Genomic DNA, 19,724 nt, shown 5'->3' with positions numbered 1-19,724 from the left:
CTGTATCTTCCGCCGAAACTCAAGGCCTAAGCACTTTATACTGGTAATTTCTCGTAATCGGGTATGATTGGGTAGATTTATTCCCCGTCCAACATTCATGAGTCCGGATTTTTGCCAGTTCACCTTCGCCCCAGATACCGCCTCATATCGTTGAAGTATTTGAAGTGAGGACCGCACTTCTTGCGCGTTCACGACAAGAAAGCCGACATCATCTGCGTACGCACGGCACACAATCTTCTGGCTATTGATTTCCAATCCCTGCAAATGTGCAGTTAGCGTAGCGAGCAGAGGTTCTATGCGACCGCTCGGCCATCCTGACACTTGATTTGATGATCCTCGTTTGTTCTATTAGAGAACTTACAGTTGATGTAATTGTCGCATCCACGTTGCCACAGTACACCGGCATGAGTTCTGCACCCGTTACACGTTCGCCAGGTGCAGCCGCACAAATATAGCGCAGAATGTACCACCAAAAGAGTTTCTCAAATCCGTATAATCACGGCACTCAATACATTTTGTTCGAAACTAAGTCGTCTGTTACAGACATCAGAGATTAGACAGAATGCAGAGGTCTATCTGTCGAATAATATCTCAAGTTTTGGTCACGTTGTAATCTCCATAAAGTAATATTTTGAGTATATGAATTTATTTCGAGCTCTCTGTAATTCATCAGCGACTGTTATTGTACAGAGGATGTACTGGTCAGCCTGCACTGTTTCCTCACACTGTCGTTAGCACTCTGCATCTCCAGACAAGAGTCGTTTTCATACCACAAGTGTCCCTTTTGACGTGTTTGCGGCTGTGGCGCGGAAGTAACCTCACGAGGGAACGTCGTATTTACAACCAACACTCTCTGTTTGTAGCTCACACTACCGAAGAAACAGTTTGGTTGCCGTAGGTGCGCTTGTGTTTGATACAAATTTTTGGTTTCACTTAGGAGAACACGGCCAGAATCGTGCTGTTGCACTTTACAAAGGATCTCAATGATACACAGGGTGCTCCAGAGAAGCGACAAAATCTGTGTCAGGAGTGGGATTCGAACCCACGCCCTCATTCGAGGACCAGAAGGCTCTAGCTGCTACTGCAGCCAAGGTTTTTCCTTGAGTCTGGCGCCTTAGACCGCTCGGCCATCCTGACACTTGATTTGATGATCCTCGTTTGTTCTATTAGAGAACTTACAGTTGATGTAATTGTCGCATCCACGTTGCCACAGTACACCGGCATGAGTTCTGCACCCGTTACACGTTCGCCAGGTGCAGCCGCACAAATATAGCGCAGAATGTACCACCAAAAGATTTTCTCAAATCCGTTTAATCACGGCACTCAATACATTTTGTTCGAAACTAAGTCGTCTGTTACAGACATCAGAGATTAGACAGAATGCAGAGGTCTATCTGTCGAATAATATCTCTAGTTTTGGTCACGTTGTAATCTCCATAAAGTAATATTTTGAGTATATGAATTTATTTCGAGCTCTCTGTAATTCATCAGCGACTGTTATTGTACAGAGGATGTACTGGTCAGCCTGCACTGTTTCCTCACACTGTCGTTAGCACTCTGCATCTCCAGACAAGAGTCGTTTTCATACCACAAGTGTCCCTTTTGACGTGTTTGCGGCTGTGGCGCGGAAGTAACCTCCCGAGGGAACGTCGTATTTACAACCAACACTCTCTGTTTGTAGCTCACACTACCGAAGAAACAGTTTGGTTGCCGTAGGTGCGCTTGTGTTTGATACAAATTTTTGGTTTCACTTAGGAGAACACGGCCAGAATCGTGCTGTTGCACTTTACAAAGGATCTCAATGATACACAGGGTGCTCCAGAGAAGCGACAAAATCTGTGTCAGGAGTGGGATTCGAACCCACGCCCTCATTCGAGGACCAGAAGGCTCTAGCTGCTACTGCAGCCAAGGTTTTTCCTTGAGTCTGGCGCCTTAGACCGCTCGGCCATCCTGACACCTGATTTGATGATCCTCGTTTGTTCTATTAGAGAACTTACAGTTGATGTAATTGTCGCATCCACGTTGCCACAGTACACCGGCATGAGTTCTGCACCCGTTACACGTTCGCCAGGTGCAGCCGCACAAATATAGCGCAGAATGTACCACCAAAAGATTTTCTCAAATCCGTATAATCACGGCACTCAATACATTTTGTTCGAAACTAAGTCGTCTGTTACAGACATCAGAGATTAGACAGAATGCAGAGGTCTATCTGTCGAATAATATCTCAAGTTTTGGTCACGTTGTAATCTCCATAAAGTAATATTTTGAGTATATGAATTTATTTCGAGCTCTCTGTAATTCATCAGCGACTGTTATTGTACAGAGGATGTACTGGTCAGCCTGCACTGTTTCCTCACACTGTCGTTAGCACTCTGCATCTCCAGACAAGAGTCGTTTTCATACCACAAGTGTCCCTTTTGACGTGTTTGCGGCTGTGGCGCGGAAGTAACCTCACGAGGGAACGTCGTATTTACAACCAACACTCTCTGTTTGTAGCTCACACTACCGAAGAAACAGTTTGGTTGCCGTAGGTGCGCTTGTGTTTGATACAAATTTTTGGTTTCACTTAGGAGAACACGGCCAGAATCGTGCTGTTGCACTTTACAAAGGATCTCAATGATACACAGGGTGCTCCAGAGAAGCGACAAAATCTGTGTCAGGAGTGGGATTCGAACCCACGCCCTCATTCGAGGACCAGAAGGCTCTAGCTGCTACTGCAGCCAAGGTTTTTCCTTGCGTCTGGCGCCTTAGACCGCTTTTTTTTTTTTTTTTTTTAATAGGTCGATTGATAATGGCCGTCGTTTCGTTTTTGGTTGTCAGTATGTGCGTATTTTCATATCGTCGTCATACCTGTCATACCTGTAAGCACTCAGAAACGCCAGCTTTCTCAACTATTACAGCTGTATGTGGTGAGAGTGATTTTGCCCCAGTGAGTAAAACGTGTACCTCTGGTGGGACTCGAACCCACAATCCCCGGTTTAGGAGACCGATGCCTTATCCATTTTTTTTTTTTTTTTTTTTTTTTAACCACTTTTTTTTTTTTTTTTTATGCCTTATCCATTTTTTTATTTTATCCATTTTTTTTGTCTTTGTGTTAAACCATTTTAATGACCCAGTGCAGCTCGGTGGAGGCGCATTGGGCAGGGGTCGAATCCCGAGGCCTGGCCATGACGTCTCCTCCTCCCTGCACTGAAGCACAGTGGCACCAGTACGTAGTAATTGTCTTTGGTTCGGAGTCGCATGATACTGATATGTGGACACGGGGCTTATTTATGCGTTGTCTAACTAAACAGGTGAAAGCTTGGCAGGAAGGCAAAGGAACTAAGAGCTAGCGTGAATGTCTCCCCTATCATGAAGTGAGATCAGTATCCCCCTATACCGGCGCCATTAATGCAACTGGCGCAGGAGCGAGCAATAGAAGTGGAAACTTAACCAATCCCCTGCTTTTCGAAAACAATACTGAGCATATTCGCAAAGTCCCTCTTAAGATGTGGGAAAGATTGTTGCGTCCAGTACTCATGAAGCATGTAACCAGTAAACGAAATAAAATCGGAAATACCATCACCATCAACCACTGCAAAAATGTAACGGCCAAGAAGCCACATAATGGTGTTGTTCTTTGTCCGGGGATAAAAAACCGTGTCCGGCCAGCAGAGAATATCAGTTGTAAAAGCTGATTCCGAGCTTCTGGTGAGTAACGCCAATTGTCGGCGCAGCCAGTACCACATGCGAAGACGGTCAGCGCAGGTAAATCGGTGTGGGAGTGTATCAATACAACCACACGTTTGACAAAGCGGAGTGACACTTAAACCTATACGATGAAGTCGTTCGTTCGTAGGAATCAGCTGATTAACTACCTTATACCATAGGGAGGCAACAGCTGCGGAATGAACGGGTAAGCTGATATTCGTCCATATGTGACGCCAATGAAAACGGGGATATTGTAAAACAATCGGGATGGAAGAAGAAGACCTGTGCCATTTGTCAAGCAGTGTTCGCGTAGTAAAAACAGGACTACGTTGTAAGTGGAGATCCAGATAACTAATCTCAATGTAGAAGTCCCGAACATGCCGTAGCTTCGCATTTAGAGGCCCTACGTTAATAGGCGGTGACAAGCTCGCAGGACGAACGACATGGAATAATCGCGAAGTAACAGTCGGGGACTCAGAAAATAAAAGATGGAGGGTGCGCTTAACATAAAGGGCAGCAGCCTTGACACGGACATCGGTGAACGACAAGCCGCCCTCAAGTCGCGGCTTCGTAAGAACATCACAACGTAATTTAAAAATGTGCCCCCGCCAAATATATCTGTTAATAAGCTGGACCATTTTTGCACCCTGCATTCTGGGAAGCGGAAACAACTGAGCAACGTAATATACTTTACATAAAACATAAGTGTCTAATACATGCTTTTTTTGCAGTATCGGTATCGAACGCCATGAGTGTTCGAATAAAACACCTTGAAGCTTGGAAATGGCCACTTGCCAATTTTTCGCAGCCATACGAAGAGGACACCGTTCAAGATAGATACCTAAATGTGTATGATGTTCAACAGCCGTAACCCACGGAACAACCACATGTTCAAAGCCCCGCAAATTCAGGAGTTTGCTTTTACAGGGGTTGATACGAGAACCTGAGGCCGCAGAAAATTTATCCAGTTCCATTTTCAACGGCGGCACTTCTGCGGGGGAACGAAGTAAAACAACCAAATCATCAGCATAAGCTGTTGCTGTCTGGGTAACCCCAGAGATCGTAAGACCACGAAGTGTCGAGTTGAGACGTGTGAGGAGTGGTTGAAGGGAGAGAGCATAAAGGGTCATGGATAAAGGGCTACCTTGCGGGACGCCACGTTTAATATCAATGACCTTCGTCAGCTGTCCATTAATGTCAATCTTAGCAGAAATGCCAGTCGTCATATTCTTAAGAACCAGCAGCGCCTTTTCATTAAAACCGAGTCGGCGCAGCAGAAGCTCTAAAAACGAATGGGACACACGATCAAAAGCCTTACTAAAATCAACAAATAAAAGCGCACAGGAAATATTGGTGACAGCGACAATCGACACAATATCACGATACCCCGCCAGAGGCGTCAAGATGGAGCGCCCCGGAAAGCAGCTTTGACAAGGAGTTATCACAGGTGTAAGCAAGAGGGATAGACGTGCATTAACAGCCCTAGCAGCCGTCTTATAATCAAAATTTAAAAGAGTTAAAGGACGAAAGTCACTAGCTGTCTTCAAACCAGCAGATTTCGGTATCAGGACAACCGTACCTCTCTTGAAATCGGCTGGAATTGTGCCACCATTCAAAATTTCATTTACTATATCCGTAAAAACCGGCCCTATAATAGTCCAAAAGCGAACAAAAAACTCCTTAGGAAGGCCATCCGGACCAGGAGATTTGTGAGATGGTGAACAAGCAATGAAAGCTGAAATTTCGTCTGCAGTAAAAGGAGCTAAAAATTCCATATTATGGTCCTCTGTTAAAACTGATGGGATAGCAGTTGAAATCTCGTCAACATCAAGCGGATCAGAATCAGCCACAGCATATAAGGTCTCATAGTAGCAGGTAAGTTCATGGGTTATTTGATTCTGTAAGGTAAGCCGGCGACCATCAGCTGCCATAAGGCCGTCAATCAATACACGTCGACGGTTCTTGTGGTGACGAAACAGATGGTACATGGAAGTCATTTCATGTGCTAAGGTGGACGGCGGCTTAGATTTAATCTTCAATCCTTCCATCTGAAGCCGTTTAATACTAAGGAGCTTGGCTTTAATTTTCCGAACCTCAGAAAGGTGGGCACATGTCATTCGAGGAGTATCATAAAGTTCGCGAAGCACCGAATAATAATACTCAAAAGTCAGTTTCAGATCTCGCGCTCTATTATAACTGTAGGACATTAAAGTGCGACGTAGTTTTGGCTTCGCACAGTGGATCCACCAGTGAAGCTTAGACGGATAGTATCGCAGAGAACGTAAACACATGTCCCACGCCGTCTGTATTAGAGGTTCGATGTCAGGGTCATCGAGCAAGGAGACATTTAATTTCCACAGTGGCCGATAAAGTTTAAGAGGCTGACGTTCCAAATTAATTATAACCGCAAGGGCACAATGATCCGTAAAACTGGCTGGAATTACATCTACATTTAAAACAGAAACACTAAGGGGATCAGAAATATACAATCGGTCCAGGCGACTACTTGACGTGGCAGTAAAAAATGTAAATTTAACTAAAGTGGGGTGTTTAACCTCCCACGCATCGCGTAGTCGTAGTTGACGTACAAGAGAATGTAGCTCGAAACAATAATTAAAATGAGGGGATTGGTCCTTAGCTTGTAATACACAATTAAAATCACCCCCCAATATCAAAGTCGCAGGATTTTTGCGTAAAAGATAAATCAGATCCTCTTTATAAAAACGAGACCTTTCCTGCCGTTTGCTGGAACCAGAGGGGGCGTAAATATTAACCAAGGTTGTGTCAAATAACCGACAACCAATACCCCTTCCCGAGTCTAAGAGCTCAATTTCGGTAACGGGGATACCGTCACGAATTAGTAAGGCAGTACCTGTGGAAAACTCAGGCGCAAAATTTATAATAGTGCGAAAGCCAGGAACAAACAGGTGTGCAACGGAGACTTCCTGCAGGAAAACAACATCAGCTGCAGAGTCATAAATGAACTGCTGCAGAGACGCTAACTTCAGAGCAGATTGAATGCTATTTATATTTAAGGTAATAAACGTGTACGCCTGCAACATCAACCAAAAAAGGGAAAATGAACCCTAATTACACCACATTAGAAGCAACTACATCCAGATCATCAACATCAGACATGGCAGAGGGTGATTGCCCGGAATCAACGGAATCAGAGTCATCCTTTGCATGCTTGTGTTTTTTCCGCACCGCGTGAAGATTGGGGGGCACTTTCACCCGACGGCGTATCTGATGCACACCAGAGTCAAGAGCAGGTGGAGTGGGGGGTTCGAGATCAGGCACGTCAACCAAGGCATCCGAAGGATTAGCAGGGCGAGAGGAATCTGAAGAAGGAGCAAGCAAGGGGAAAACTGCATCAGGAACATCGGCACCGGCATCAGAAGGTGTAGGTATTGGAAGTGTAGGAGGTGGAGAGATAGGTTTGGAATCCGCTGAAGCGGAGCGCGCAGTTCTAGAAGCGATTTTCCGACAAACAGCTGTCTGCACCGAAGTGTCGTCAACATGTTGTGATGCCTGTGTCGGGAGGGATGTCAACACCACCTCGACCGAATGTTGGGGCTCTTGCGCCGACAGCGTGGCACCAGGTTTGACGTCAGCAGGCAAAGCAGGAGACACAGTGGGAACAGAATCCAAAACAAGCAAGGGAGATTCCGGAATTCTCTCGTCAGATTCGCTAACCGGCTGCGAAACAGCAGCTTCGTCATCAGTGCTACCGGTATCACTAGCACGACGGCGTTTGTTATTGGAAACAGACGGGATCGGTGTAGAAGCAGCCGATACATCTGGGCGAGTGGGTAACGGGGGAAAACCTGCATCAGAGGAAGGTGTCACCCGTTGTGAACAATCTACTGCAGGAGGCTGACACGAGACAGTGGAGGAAGCTGCTGGCACAAGATCGGCAACCGTTAATTTGCGGCGTTGTGCTAGCCCATTTTTAAGCACAAACACCCGCTTAGGGCAATTAGCACGGACATGACCATTTTCATTACATAGAAAACACGTACCAACTTGCCCCTCATAAGTAAGATGAACACGATAACCACATACAACCAGATGGGACGGTATATTCGACTTAATATGCATTTCAACCGATCTGATACCATTATAACATTGTAGCTTATGTTGTGCAGACCAACGTTCATGTCGAATTGATCGAACGGTACCATAACCAAGCAAAGCTTCCTTGAGATAACTGTTTTCAACTTCAGGGGGTAAATTATAAACCCGAACTGTGGTATACGTAATTTCCGCATTTGAAACAGTAACACTGCTAACAGAACCATCTCTATGACGGAACGACACTTGCTCACCATGTTTAAGTAAAATCTTATCTAGCAAAACCGGGTTCAACAATTTCACAAAAAAGCAGTAAAGTTCTGTGTCAAAATACGCCGTATGTACCTGGTCCGATGTAATGCCAATCGTATCCACAATCCATTCGTGAATTTCCAACGAAGTTGGTTGAACATTCCTGGTGGCCTTGTTAAACTGAAAACTGAGAGTACACTTCCGCGGAAACAACCGGGAAGCCATAACACTTAATTAATGCGGCAAAAGCCGCTATACAACACAAGACACAACACAAACACTAAGGCGACGAAACAACGAAGAAAAGAAGACAAAGAAACGTCACACACAGAAAGTAAATAGTCACAACCCGAGGGAAACGGCGGATCGAATACACAGCACGTGCGATCGCTGTCGCGTCTCAAGCGGAACTGCCGCTCGGCCATCCTGACACTTGATTTGATGATCCTCGTTTGTTCTATTAGAGAACTTACAGTTGATGTAATTGTCGCATCCACGTTGCCACAGTACACCGGCATGAGTTCTGCACCCGTTACACGTTCGCCAGGTGCAGCCGCACAAATATAGCGCAGAATGTACCACCAAAAGAGTTTCTCAAATCCGTATAATCACGGCACTCAATACATTTTGTTCGAAACTAAGTCGTCTGTTACAGACATCAGAGATTAGACAGAATGCAGAGGTCTATCTGTCGAATAATATCTCAAGTTTTGGTCACGTTGTAATCTCCATAAAGTAATATTTTGAGTATATGAATTTATTTCGAGCTCTCTGTAATTCATCAGCGACTGTTATTGTACAGAGGATGTACTGGTCAGCCTGCACTGTTTCCTCACACTGTCGTTAGCACTCTGCATCTCCAGACAAGAGTCGTTTTCATACCACAAGTGTCCCTTTTGACGTGTTTGCGGCTGTGGCGCGGAAGTAACCTCACGAGGGAACGTCGTATTTACAACCAACACTCTCTGTTTGTAGCTCACACTACCGAAGAAACAGTTTGGTTGCCGTAGGTGCGCTTGTGTTTGATACAAATTTTTGGTTTCACTTAGGAGAACACGGCCAGAATCGTGCTGTTGCACTTTACAAAGGATCTCAATGATACACAGGGTGCTCCAGAGAAGCGACAAAATCTGTGTCAGGAGTGGGATTCGAACCCACGCCCTCATTCGAGGACCAGAAGGCTCTAGCTGCTACTGCAGCCAAGGTTTTTCCTTGAGTCTGGCGCCTTAGACCGCTCGGCCATCCTGACACTTGATTTGATGATCCTCGTTTGTTCTATTAGAGAACTTACAGTTGATGTAATTGTCGCATCCACGTTGCCACAGTACACCGGCATGAGTTCTGCACCCGTTACACGTTCGCCAGGTGCAGCCGCACAAATATAGCGCAGAATGTACCACCAAAAGATTTTCTCAAATCCGTATAATCACGGCACTCAATACATTTTGTTCGAAACTAAGTCGTCTGTTACAGACATCAGAGATTAGACAGAATGCAGAGGTCTATCTGTCGAATAATATCTCAAGTTTTGGTCACGTTGTAATCTCCATAAAGTAATATTTTGAGTATATGAATTTATTTCGAGCTCTCTGTAATTCATCAGCGACTGTTATTGTACAGAGGATGTACTGGTCAGCCTGCACTGTTTCCTCACACTGTCGTTAGCACTCTGGATCTCCAGACAAGAGTCGTTTTCATACCACAAGTGTCCCTTTTGACGTGTTTGCGGCTGTGGCGCGGAAGTAACCTCACGAGGGAACGTCGTATTTACAACCAACACTCTCTGTTTGTAGCTCACACTACCGAAGAAACAGTTTGGTTGCCGTAGGTGCGCTTGTGTTTGATACAAATTTTTGGTTTCACTTAGGAGAACACGGCCAGAATCGTGCTGTTGCACTTTACAAAGGATCTCAATGATACACAGGGTGCTCCAGAGAAGCAACAAAATCTGTGTCAGGAGTGGGATTCGAACCCACGCCCTGATTCGAGGACCAGAAGGCTCTAGCTGCTACTGCAGCCAAGGTTTTTCCTTGAGTCTGGCGCCTTAGACCGCTCGGCCATCCTGACACTTGATTTGATGATCCTCGTTTGTTCTATTAGAGAACTTACAGTTGATGTAATTGTCGCATCCACGTTGCCACAGTACACCGGCATGAGTTCTGCACCCGTTACACGTTCGCCAGGTGCAGCCGCACAAATATAGCGCAGAATGTACCACCAAAAGATTTTCTCAAATCCGTATAATCACGGCACTCAATACATTTTGTTCGAAACTAAGTCGTCTGTTACAGACATCAGAGATTAGACAGAATGCAGAGGTCTATCTGTCGAATAATATCTCAAGTTTTGGTCACGTTGTAATCTCCATAAAGTAATATTTTGAGTATATGAATTTATTTCGAGCTCTCTGTAATTCATCAGCGACTGTTATTGTACAGAGGATGTACTGGTCAGCCTGCACTGTTTCCTCACACTGTCGTTAGCACTCTGCATCTCCAGACAAGAGTCGTTTTCATACCACAAGTGTCCCTTTTGACGTGTTTGCGGCTGTGGCGCGGAAGTAACCTCACGAGGGAACGTCGTATTTACAACCAACACTCTCTGTTTGTAGCTCACACTACCGAAGAAACAGTTTGGTTGCCGTAGGTGCGCTTGTGTTTGATACAAATTTTTGGTTTTACTTAGGAGAACACGGCCAGAATCGTGCTGTTGTACTTTACAAAGGATCTCAATGATACACAGGGTGCTCCAGAGAAGCGACAAAATCTGTGTCAGGAGTGGGATTCGAACCCACGCCCTCATTCGAGGACCAGAAGGCTCTAGCTGCTACTGCAGCCAAGGTTTTTCCTTGAGTCTGGCGCCTTAGACCGCTCGGCCATCCTGACACTTGATTTGATGATCCTCGTTTGTTCTATTAGAGAACTTACAGTTGATGTAATTGTCGCATCCACGTTGCCACAGTACACCGGCATGAGTTCTGCACCCGTTACACGTTCGCCAGGTGCAGCCGCACAAATATAGCGCAGAATGTACCACCAAAAGATTTTCTCAAATCCGTATAATCACGGCACTCAATACATTTTGTTCGAAACTAAGTCGTCTGTTACAGACATCAGAGATTAGACAGAATGCAGAGGTCTATCTGTCGAATAATATCTCAAGTTTTGGTCACGTTGTAATCTCCATAAAGTAATATTTTGAGTATATGAATTTATTTCGAGCTCTCTGTAATTCATCAGCGACTGTTATTGTACAGAGGATGTACTGGTCAGCCTGCACTGTTTCCTCACACTGTCGTTAGCACTCTGCATCTCCAGACAAGAGTCGTTTTCATACCACAAGTGTCCCTTTTGACGTGTTTGCGGCTGTGGCGCGGAAGTAACCTCACGAGGGAACGTCGTATTTACAACCAACACTCTCTGTTTGTAGCTCACACTACCGAAGAAACAGTTTGGTTGCCGCAGGTGCGCTTGTGTTTGATACAAATTTTTGGTTTCACTTAGGAGAACACGGCCAGAATCGTGCTGTTGCACTTTACGAAGGATCTCAATGATACACAGGGTGCTCCAGAGAAGCGACAAAATCTGTGTCAGGAGTGGGATTCGAACCCACGCCCTCATTCGAGGACCAGAAGGCTCTAGCTGCTACTGCAGCCAAGGTTTTTCCTTGAGTCTGGCGCCTTAGACCGCTCGGCCATCCTGACACTTGATTTGATGATCTTCGTTTGTTCTATTAGAGAACTTACAGTTGATGTAATTGTCGCATCCACGTTGCCACAGTACACCGGCATGAGTTCTGCACCCGTTACACGTTCGCCAGGTGCAGCCGCACAAATATAGCGCAGAATGTACCACCAAAAGATTTTCTCAAATCCGTATAATCACGGCACTCAATACATTTTGTTCGAAACTAAGTCGTCTGTTACAGACATCAGAGATTAGACAGAATGCAGAGGTCTATCTGTCGAATAATATCTCAAGTTTTGGTCACGTTGTAATCTCCATAAAGTAATATTTTGAGTATATGAATTTATTTCGAGCTCTCTGTAATTCATCAGCGACTGTTATTGTACAGAGGATGTACTGGTCAGCCTGCACTGTTTCCTCACACTGTCGTTAGCACTCTGCATCTCCAGACAAGAGTCGTTTTCATACCACAAGTGTCCCTTTTGACGTGTTTGCGGCTGTGGCGCGGAAGTAACCTCACGAGGGAACGTCGTATTTACAACCAACACTCTCTGTTTGTAGCTCACACTACCGAAGAAACAGTTTGGTTGCCGTAGGTGCGCTTGTGTTTGATACAAATTTTTGGTTTCACTTAGGAGAACACGGCCAGAATCGTGCTGTTGCACTTTACAAAGGATCTCAATGATACACAGGGTGCTCCAGAGAAGCGACAAAATCTGTGTCAGGAGTGGGATTCGAACCCACGCCCTCATTCGAGGACCAGAAGGCTCTAGCTGCTACTGCAGCCAAGGTTTTTCCTTGAGTCTGGCGCCTTAGACCGCTCGGCCATCCTGACACTTGATTTGATGATCCTCGTTTGTTCTATTAGAGAACTTACAGTTGATGTAATTGTCGCATCCACGTTGCCACAGTACACCGGCATGAGTTCTGCACCCGTTACACGTTCGCCAGGTGCAGCCGCACAAATATAGCGCAGAATGTACCACCAAAAGATTTTCTCAAATCCGTATAATCACGGCACTCAATACATTTTGTTCGAAACTAAGTCGTCTGTTACAGACATCAGAGATTAGACAGAATGCAGAGGTCTATCTGTCGAATAATATCTCAAGTTTTGGTCACGTTGTAATCTCCATAAAGTAATATTTTGAGTATATGAATTTATTTCGAGCTCTCTGTAATTCATCAGCGACTGTTATTGTACAGAGGATGTACTGGTCAGCCTGCACTGTTTCCTCACACTGTCGTTAGCACTCTGCATCTCCAGACAAGAGTCGTTTTCATACCACAAGTGTCCCTTTTGACGTGTTTGCGGCTGTGGCGCGGAAGTAACCTCACGAGGGAACGTCGTATTTACAACCAACACTCTCTGTTTGTAGCTCACACTACCGAAGAAACAGTTTGGTTGCCGTAGGTGCGCTTGTGTTTGATACAAATTTTTGGTTTCACTTAGGAGAACACGGCCAGAATCGTGCTGTTGCACTTTACAAAGGATCTCAATGGTACACAGGGTGCTCCAGAGAAGCGACAAAATCTGTGTCAGGAGTGGGATTCGAACCCACGCCCTCATTCGAGGACCAGAAGGCTCTAGCTGCTACTGCAGCCAAGGTTTTTCCTTGAGTCTGGCGCCTTAGACCGCTCGGCCGTCCTGACACTTGATTTGATGATCCTCGTTTGTTCTATTAGAGAACTTACAGTTGATGTAATTGTCGCATCCACGTTGCCACAGTACACCGGCATGAGTTCTGCACCCGTTACACGTTCGCCAGGTGCAGCCGCACAAATATAGCGCAGAATGTACCACCAAAAGATTTTCTCAAATCCGTATAATCACGGCACTCAATACATTTTGTTCGAAACTAAGTCGTCTGTTACAGACATCAGAGATTAGACAGAATGCAGAGGTCTATCTGTCGAATAATATCTCAAGTTTTGGTCACGTTGTAATCTCCATAAAGTAATATTTTGAGTATATGAATTTATTTCGAGCTCTCTGTAATTCATCAGCGACTGTTATTGTACAGAGGATGTACTGGTCAGCCTGCACTGTTTCCTCACACTGTCGTTAGCACTCTGCATCTCCAGACAAGAGTCGTTTTCATACCACAAGTGTCCCTTTTGACGTGTTTGCGGCTGTGGCGCGGAAGTAACCTCACGAGGGAACGTCGTATTTACAACCAACACTCTCTGTTTGTAGCTAACACTACCGAAGAAACAGTTTGGTTGCCGTAGGTGCGCTTGTGTTTGATACAAATTTTTGGTTTCACTTAGGAGAACACGGCCAGAATCGTGCTGTTGCACTTTACAAAGGATCTCAATGATACACAGGGTGCTCCAGAGAAGCGACAAAATCTGTGTCAGGAGTGGGATTCGAACCCACGCCCTCATTCGAGGACCAGAAGGCTCTAGCTGCTACTGCAGCCAAGGTTTTTCCTTGAGTCTGGCGCCTTAGACCGCTCGGCCATCCTGACACTTGATTTGATGATCCTCGTTTGTTCTATTAGAGAACTTACAGTTGATGTAATTGTCGCATCCACGTTGCCACAGTACACCGGCATGAGTTCTGCACCCGTTACACGTTCACCAGGTGCAGCCGCACAAATAGAGCGCAGAATGTACCACCAAAAGATTTTCTCAAATCCGTATAATCACGGCACTCAATACATTTTGTTCGAAACTAAGTCGTCTGTTACAGACATCAGAGATTAGACAGAATGCAGAGGTCTATCTGTCGAATAATATCTCAAGTTTTGGTCACGTTGTAATCTCCATAAAGTAATATTTTGAGTATATGAATTTATTTCGAGCTCTCTGTAATTCATCAGCGACTGTTATTGTACAGAGGATGTACTGGTCAGCCTGCACTGTTTCCTCACACTGTCGTTAGCACTCTGCATCTCCAGACAAGAGTCGTTTTCATACCACAAGTGTCCCTTTTGACGTGTTTGCGGCTGTGGCGCGGAAGTAACCTCACGAGGGAACGTCGTATTTACAACCAACACTCTCTGTTTGTAGCTCACACTACCGAAGAAACAGTTTGGTTGCCGTAGGTGCGCTTGTGTTTGATACAAATTTTTGGTTTCACTTAGGAGAACACGGCCAGAATCGTGCTGTTGCACTTTACAAAGGATCTCAATGATACACAGGGTGCTCCAGAGAAGCGACAAAATCTGTGTCAGGAGTGGGATTCGAACCCACGCCCTCATTCGAGGACCAGAAGGCTCTAGCTGCTACTGCAGCCAAGGTTTTTCCTTGAGTCTGGCGCCTTAGACCGCTCGGCCATCCTGACACTTGATTTGATGATCCTCGTTTGTTCTATTAGAGAACTTACAGTTGATGTAATTGTCGCATCCACGTTGCCACAGTACACCGGCATGAGTTCTGCACCCGTTACACGTTCGCCAGGTGCAGCCGCACAAATATAGCGCAGAATGTACCACCAAAAGATTTTCTCAAATCCGTATAATCACGGCACTCAATACATTTTGTTCGAAACTAAGTCGTCTGTTACAGACATCAGAGATTAGACAGAATGCAGAGGTCTATCTGTCGAATAATATCTCAAGTTTTGGTCACGTTGTAATCTCCATAAAGTAATATTTTGAGTATATGAATTTATTTCGAGCTCTCTGTAATTCATCAGCGACTGTTATTGTACAGAGGATGTACTGGTCAGCCTGCACTGTTTCCTCACACTGTCGTTAGCACTCTGCATCTCCAGACAAGAGTCGTTTTCATACCACAAGTGTCCCTTTTGACGTGTTTGCGGCTGTGGCGCGGAAGTAACCTCACGAGGGAACGTCGTATTTACAACCAACACTCTCTGTTTGTAGCTCACACTACCGAAGAAACAGTTTGGTTGCCGTAGGTGCGCTTGTGTTTGATACAAATTTTTGGTTTCACTTAGGAGAACACGGCCAGAATCGTGCTGTTGCACTTTACAAAGGATCTCAATGATACACAGGGTGCTCCAGAGAAGCGACAAAATCTGTGTCAGGAGTGGGATTCGAACCCACGCCCTCATTCGAGGACCAGAAGGCTCTAGCTGCTACTGCAGCCAAGGTTTTTCCTTGAGTCTGGCGCCTTAGACCGCTCGGCCATCCTGACACTTGATTTGATGATCCTCGTTTGTTCTATTAGAGAACTTACAGTTGATGTAATTGTCGCATCCACGTTGCCACAGTACACCGGCATGAGTTCTGCACCCGTTACACGTTCGCCAGGTGCAGCCGCACAAATATAGCGCAGAATGTACCACCAAAAGATTTTCTCAAATCCGTATAATCACGGCACTCAATACATTTTGTTCGAAACTAAGTCGTCTGTTACAGACATCAGAGATTAGACAGAATGCAGAGGTCTATCTGTCGAATAATATCTCAAGTTTTGGTCACGTTGTAATCTCCATAAAGTAATATTTTGAGTATATGAATTTATTTCGAGCTCTCTGTAATTCATCAGCGACTGTTATTGTACAGAGGATGTACTGGTCAGCCTGCACTGTTTCCTCACACTGTCGTTAGCACTCTGCATCTCCAGACAAGAGTCGTTTTCATACCACAAGCGTCCCTTTTGACGTGTTTGCGGCTGTGGCGCGGAAGTAACCTCACGAGGGAACGTCGTATTTACAACCAACACTCTCTGTTTGTAGCTCACACTACCGAAGAAACAGTTTGGTTGCCGTAGGTGCGCTTGTGTTTGATACAAATTTTTGGTTTCACTTAGGAGAACACGGCCAGAATCGTGCTGTTGCACTTTACAAAGGATCTCAATGATACACAGGGTGCTCCAGAGAAGCGACAAAATCTGTGTCAGGAGTGGGATTCGAACCCACGCCCTCATTCGAGGACCAGAAGGCTCTAGCTGCTACTGCAGCCAAGGTTTTTCCTTGAGTCTGGCGCCTTAGACCGCTCGGCCATCCTGACACTTGATTTGATGATCCTCGTTTGTTCTATTAGAGAACTTACAGTTGATGTAATTGTCGCATCCACGTTGCCACAGTACACCGGCATGAGTTCTGCACCCGTTACACGTTCGCCAGGTGCAGCCGCACAAATATAGCGCAGAATGTACCACCAAAAGATTTTCTCAAATCCGTATAATCACGGCACTCAATACATTTTGTTCGAAACTAAGTCGTCTGTTACAGACATCAGAGATTAGACAGAATGCAGAGGTCTATCTGTCGAATAATATCTCAAGTTTTGGTCACGTTGTAATCTCCATAAAGTAATATTTTGAGTATATGAATTTATTTCGAGCTCTCTGTAATTCATCAGCGACTGTTATTGTACAGAGGATGTACTGGTCAGCCTGCACTGTTTCCTCACACTGTCGTTAGCACTCTGCATCTCCAGACAAGAGTCGTTTTCATACCACAAGCGTCCCTTTTGACGTGTTTGCGGCTGTGGCGCGGAAGTAACCTCACGAGGGAACGTCGTATTTACAACCAACACTCTCTGTTTGTAGCTCACACTACCGAAGAAACAGTTTGGTTGCCGTAGGTGCGCTTGTGTTTGATACAAATTTTTGGTTTCACTTAGGAGAACACGGCCAGAATCGTGCTGTTGCACTTTACAAAGGATCTCAATGATACACAGGGTGCTCCAGAGAAGCGACAAAATCTGTGTCAGGAGTGGGATTCGAACCCACGCCCTCATTCGAGGACCAGAAGGCTCTAGCTGCTACTGCAGCCAAGGTTTTTCCTTGAGTCTGGCGCCTTAGACCGCTCGGCCATCCTGACACTTGATTTGATGATCCTCGTTTGTTCTATTAGAGAACTTACAGTTGATGTAATTGTCGCATCCACGTTGCCACAGTACACCGGCATGAGTTCTGCACCCGTTACACGTTCGCCAGGTGCAGCCGCACAAATATAGCGCAGAATGTACCACCAAAAGATTTTCTCAAATCCGTATAATCACGGCACTCAATACATTTTGTTCGAAACTAAGTCGTCTGTTACAGACATCAGAGATTAGACAGAATGCAGAGGTCTATCTGTCGAATAATATCTCAAGTTTTGGTCACGTTGTAATCTCCATAAAGTAATATTTTGAGTATATGAATTTATTTCGAGCTCTCTGTAATTCATCAGCGACTGTTATTGTACAGAGGATGTACTGGTCAGCCTGCACTGTTTCCTCACACTGTCGTTAGCACTCTGCATCTCCAGACAAGAGTCGTTTTCATACCACAAGCGTCCCTTTTGACGTGTTTGCGGCTGTGGCGCGGAAGTAACCTCACGAGGGAACGTCGTATTTACAACCAACACTCTCTGTTTGTAGCTCACACTACCGAAGAAACAGTTTGGTTGCCGTAGGTGCGCTTGTGTTTGATACAAATTTTTGGTTTCACTTAGGAGAACACGGCCAGAATCGTGCTGTTGCACTTTACAAAGGATCTCAATGATACACAGGGTGCTCCAGAGAAGCGACAAAATCTGTGTCAGGAGTGGGATTCGAACCCACGCCCTCATTCGAGGACCAGAAGGCTCTAGCTGCTACTGCAGCCAAGGTTTTTCCTTGAGTCTGGCGCCTTAGACCGCTCGGCCATCCTGACACTTGATTTGATGATCCTCGTTTGTTCTATTAGAGAACTTACAGTTGATGTAATTGTCGCATCCACGTTGCCACAGTACACCGGCATGAGTTCTGCACCCGTTACACGTTCGCCAGGTGCAGCCGCACAAATATAGCGCAGAATGTACCACCAAAAGATTTTCTCAAATCCGTATAATCACGGCACTCAATACATTTTGTTCGAAACTAAGTCGTCTGTTACAGACATCAGAGATTAGACAGAATGCAGAGGTCTATCTGTCGAATAATATCTCAAGTTTTGGTCACGTTGTAATCTCCATAAAGTAGTATTTTGAGTATATGAATTTATTTCGAGCTCTCTGTAATTCATCAGCGACTGTTATTGTACAGAGGATGTACTGGTCAGCCTGCACTGTTTCCTCACACTGTCGTTAGCACTCTGCATCTCCAGACAAGAGTCGTTTTCATACCACAAGTGTCCCTTTTGACGTGTTTGCGGCTGTGGCGCGGAAGTAACCTCACGAGGGAACGTCGTATTTACAACCAACACTCTCTGTTTGTAGCTCACACTACCGAAGAAACAGTTTGGTTGCCGTAGGTGCGCTTGTGTTTGATACAAATTTTTGGTTTCACTTAGGAGAACACGGCCAGAATCGTGCTGTTGCACTTTACAAAGGATCTCAATGATACACAGGGTGCTCCAGAGAAGCGACAAAATCTGTGTCAGGAGTGGGATTCGAACCCACGCCCTCATTCGAGGACCAGAAGGCTCTAGCTGCTACTGCAGCCAAGGTTTTTCCTTGAGTCTGGCGCCTTAGACCGCTCGGCCATCCTGACACTTGATTTGATGATCCTCGTTTGTTCTATTAGAGAACTTACAGTTGATGTAATTGTCGCATCCACGTTGCCACAGTACACCGGCATGAGTTCTGCACCCGTTACACGTTCGCCAGGTGCAGCCGCACAAATATAGCGCAGAATGTACCACCAAAAGATTTTCTCAAATCCGTATAATCACGGCACTCAATACATTTTGTTCGAAACTAAGTCGTCTGTTACAGACATCAGAGATTAGACAGAATGCAGAGGTCTATCTGTTGAATAATATCTCAAGTTTTGGTCACGTTGTAATCTCCATAAAGTAATATTTTGAGTATATGAATTTATTTCGAGCTCTCTGTAATTCATCAGCGACTGTTATTGTACAGAGGATGTGCTGGTCAGCCTGCACTGTTTCCTCACACTGTCGTTAGCACTCTGCATCTCCAGACAAGAGTCGTTTTCATACCACAAGTGTCCCTTTTGACGTGTTTGCGGCTGTGGCGCGGAAGTAACCTCACGAGGGAACGTCGTATTTACAACCAACACTCTCTGTTTGTAGCTCACACTACCGAAGAAACAGTTTGGTTGCCGTAGGTGCGCTTGTGTTTGATACAAATTTTTGGTTTCACTTAGGAGAACACGGCCAGAATCGTGC

The 19,724-nt window shown here is 45.3% G+C and overlaps 15 non-coding genes across 15 annotated transcripts; all 15 read right to left on the bottom strand.

The window, feature by feature from the left end:
* Positions 1-1,021: 1,021 nt before the first annotated feature.
* Trnal-caa lies at positions 1,022-1,137 on the bottom strand. Its single transcript has 2 exons — positions 1,100-1,137; positions 1,022-1,067 (listed from the first exon to the last, which is right to left on the bottom strand). It is a non-coding gene; the product is annotated as a tRNA-Leu (tRNA).
* A 702-nt stretch (positions 1,138-1,839) lies between these two features.
* Trnal-caa lies at positions 1,840-1,955 on the bottom strand. Its single transcript has 2 exons — positions 1,918-1,955; positions 1,840-1,885 (listed from the first exon to the last, which is right to left on the bottom strand). It is a non-coding gene; the product is annotated as a tRNA-Leu (tRNA).
* A 7,197-nt stretch (positions 1,956-9,152) lies between these two features.
* Trnal-caa lies at positions 9,153-9,268 on the bottom strand. Its single transcript has 2 exons — positions 9,231-9,268; positions 9,153-9,198 (listed from the first exon to the last, which is right to left on the bottom strand). It is a non-coding gene; the product is annotated as a tRNA-Leu (tRNA).
* A 702-nt stretch (positions 9,269-9,970) lies between these two features.
* On the bottom strand, positions 9,971-10,086 carry Trnal-caa. The gene is made up of 2 exons: positions 10,049-10,086; positions 9,971-10,016 (listed from the first exon to the last, which is right to left on the bottom strand). It is a non-coding gene; the product is annotated as a tRNA-Leu (tRNA).
* A 702-nt stretch (positions 10,087-10,788) lies between these two features.
* Positions 10,789-10,904, bottom strand: Trnal-caa. Its single transcript has 2 exons — positions 10,867-10,904; positions 10,789-10,834 (listed from the first exon to the last, which is right to left on the bottom strand). It is a non-coding gene; the product is annotated as a tRNA-Leu (tRNA).
* Positions 10,905-11,606: 702 nt separating this feature from the next.
* On the bottom strand, positions 11,607-11,722 carry Trnal-caa. The gene is made up of 2 exons: positions 11,685-11,722; positions 11,607-11,652 (listed from the first exon to the last, which is right to left on the bottom strand). It is a non-coding gene; the product is annotated as a tRNA-Leu (tRNA).
* A 702-nt stretch (positions 11,723-12,424) lies between these two features.
* Trnal-caa lies at positions 12,425-12,540 on the bottom strand. Its single transcript has 2 exons — positions 12,503-12,540; positions 12,425-12,470 (listed from the first exon to the last, which is right to left on the bottom strand). It is a non-coding gene; the product is annotated as a tRNA-Leu (tRNA).
* Positions 12,541-13,242: 702 nt separating this feature from the next.
* On the bottom strand, positions 13,243-13,358 carry Trnal-caa. Its single transcript has 2 exons — positions 13,321-13,358; positions 13,243-13,288 (listed from the first exon to the last, which is right to left on the bottom strand). It is a non-coding gene; the product is annotated as a tRNA-Leu (tRNA).
* Positions 13,359-14,060: 702 nt separating this feature from the next.
* On the bottom strand, positions 14,061-14,176 carry Trnal-caa. Its single transcript has 2 exons — positions 14,139-14,176; positions 14,061-14,106 (listed from the first exon to the last, which is right to left on the bottom strand). It is a non-coding gene; the product is annotated as a tRNA-Leu (tRNA).
* Positions 14,177-14,878: 702 nt separating this feature from the next.
* On the bottom strand, positions 14,879-14,994 carry Trnal-caa. The gene is made up of 2 exons: positions 14,957-14,994; positions 14,879-14,924 (listed from the first exon to the last, which is right to left on the bottom strand). It is a non-coding gene; the product is annotated as a tRNA-Leu (tRNA).
* Positions 14,995-15,696: 702 nt separating this feature from the next.
* Trnal-caa lies at positions 15,697-15,812 on the bottom strand. Its single transcript has 2 exons — positions 15,775-15,812; positions 15,697-15,742 (listed from the first exon to the last, which is right to left on the bottom strand). It is a non-coding gene; the product is annotated as a tRNA-Leu (tRNA).
* A 702-nt stretch (positions 15,813-16,514) lies between these two features.
* On the bottom strand, positions 16,515-16,630 carry Trnal-caa. The gene is made up of 2 exons: positions 16,593-16,630; positions 16,515-16,560 (listed from the first exon to the last, which is right to left on the bottom strand). It is a non-coding gene; the product is annotated as a tRNA-Leu (tRNA).
* A 702-nt stretch (positions 16,631-17,332) lies between these two features.
* Positions 17,333-17,448, bottom strand: Trnal-caa. Its single transcript has 2 exons — positions 17,411-17,448; positions 17,333-17,378 (listed from the first exon to the last, which is right to left on the bottom strand). It is a non-coding gene; the product is annotated as a tRNA-Leu (tRNA).
* Positions 17,449-18,150: 702 nt separating this feature from the next.
* On the bottom strand, positions 18,151-18,266 carry Trnal-caa. The gene is made up of 2 exons: positions 18,229-18,266; positions 18,151-18,196 (listed from the first exon to the last, which is right to left on the bottom strand). It is a non-coding gene; the product is annotated as a tRNA-Leu (tRNA).
* A 702-nt stretch (positions 18,267-18,968) lies between these two features.
* Positions 18,969-19,084, bottom strand: Trnal-caa. Its single transcript has 2 exons — positions 19,047-19,084; positions 18,969-19,014 (listed from the first exon to the last, which is right to left on the bottom strand). It is a non-coding gene; the product is annotated as a tRNA-Leu (tRNA).
* Positions 19,085-19,724: the final 640 nt, after the last annotated feature.

The sequence above is a fragment of the Schistocerca piceifrons genome, unplaced genomic scaffold, assembly GCF_021461385.2.
Source record: "Schistocerca piceifrons isolate TAMUIC-IGC-003096 unplaced genomic scaffold, iqSchPice1.1 HiC_scaffold_1764, whole genome shotgun sequence".
Taxonomy (NCBI): Eukaryota; Metazoa; Arthropoda; class Insecta; order Orthoptera; family Acrididae; genus Schistocerca; species Schistocerca piceifrons.
Note: the sequence above shows the minus strand (reverse complement) of the source record. Positions and strands in the feature narration are given on the sequence as shown.